General features: G+C 35.7%; 1 long non-coding RNA gene across 1 annotated transcript; it reads left to right on the top strand.

The window, feature by feature from the left end:
* On the top strand, positions 1-832 carry LOC140966446 (uncharacterized). Its single transcript, XR_012173359.1, has 4 exons — positions 1-27; positions 235-371; positions 470-572; positions 646-832. It is a non-coding gene; the product is annotated as an uncharacterized lncRNA (long non-coding RNA).
* The last annotated feature ends 872 nt before the right edge of the window (positions 833-1,704 follow it).

Below are 1,704 nucleotides of genomic sequence, written 5' to 3'. Positions count from 1 at the left end.
GAAGTCTCGAGAATCACTTGTTCAGGAGTAAGTTATGCTCTGAGATCAACTGTTATCGCGACGCTTGATTGTTTTGCCGCCTGTTATTATCCTTTTTAGTGCATTTTTCAATCAATATTGTTGATATGGTTCAAATGAACATGTTCATATTTTCGTTTGGATTCTAGTTATCTTCTTGATCAAATGATTTGAAGGCAAATTTTCTAATTTGAGGAACGCCATTATGTTTTGCAGGGGGGCCTCAACCCCTTTCTTGGGCGATTCGATTGAAGGTTGCAATAGGTGCAGCTAGGGGACTTTCTTTCTTGCATGAAGCATAAGAACAGGTGATATATAGAGATTTTAAGGCCTCTAACATTCTTCTTTATGGGGTAGGGTCGAAACTCATTTATCATAATCCACTTTATCATTCCCAGATTTACATGTGTAAACTGATAGCTATATATCACACTGGCAATCCCATTTGCAGGAATTCAACGCAAAGTTGTCTGACTTCGGTTTGGCCAACGCAGGTCCCAAAGGCGATGTTATTGGTATGCGTGGCTATGCTGCGCCAGAATATGTTGCCACAGGTCCCTTGTTAGCTTTATATTTTTATTCTTTCTCCTTGCAATTTGGTTCCAATTTGTCTGGCTTCATGAATAGGGCGATTGTCAGCGAAAAGCAATGTCTACAGTTTTGGGGTGGTTTTGCTCGAACTTTTGTTTGGAAGACAGGCTGTTGATAAAACAAAAGTTGGTATCGAGCAGAACCTCGTTGAGTGGGCGACTCCATACATGTTTGACAAGAGAAAATTATTCCGGATAATGGACACTAAAATGGAGGGACAATACCCTCAGAAAGCAGCATTCAGTGTTGCTGCTATATCTTTGCAATGTCTATGCAATGAACCAAAACTCAGGCCATGCATGGCCGATGTTTTAGCCACACTCGAAATGCTCCAAGCTCGAAAAAGCACCAGACATTCAAATGCAGATAACCGAACTTCTTTTGATGCTCTATCTATCTCACCACTTTAACATTCCACTGCGCGCGTAAGCTGAATGGAGTTGGCTCGTAAACTCTTCAGCTAGAGTTCGATTTTTTTCAAGCTTGATAATCCTAGAGTTGGAGGGGGATGGGCAGGGGTTGCCCCTTCCATTTCCAATTTTTTGCTATAGATTCCTAAATGTATTTGTATCAATTATTTGCAAAAATACGAAATCATTCCACAACTCGTGAACCAGCTCCCAAGCCTTCTAAAATCATGCATATGCTGAATGTGAACTATAAGATATATATTGAATGAAAATAATAACAATAAAAAATTATAAAATTAATATTCATATTTGATTGTGTTAATAATTTAAAATAAATCCAATATTATTTTTAAAATATGATATAATAAAATACCGAATTTTTGGTATACCAAGATCAACATATCGAATTTATCGAATTTTCGATATATCGAAGATTTCGATACGGTACGGTAACGATACCGAATTTTTTGGTACGATAACGATATGAAATTTGAAAATTTACCGAAAAAATATATAATATATATAATATTTTAAAAAAGTAACTTCATAAAATTTTAAAAGTGTAATGTTTTTTCGGTATAAAACTGTATATATCGATATCGTACCGAAATATTGGTATACCGTATAATTTAGATATAATTGGTATGTTAATTATATGTACCGAAATTTCGGTATGATATCGGTA

This window comes from Primulina huaijiensis, unplaced genomic scaffold, assembly GCF_012295235.1.
Source record: "Primulina huaijiensis isolate GDHJ02 unplaced genomic scaffold, ASM1229523v2 scaffold206418, whole genome shotgun sequence".
Lineage (NCBI taxonomy): Eukaryota > Viridiplantae > Streptophyta > Magnoliopsida > Lamiales > Gesneriaceae > Primulina > Primulina huaijiensis.
Note: the sequence above shows the minus strand (reverse complement) of the source record. Positions and strands in the feature narration are given on the sequence as shown.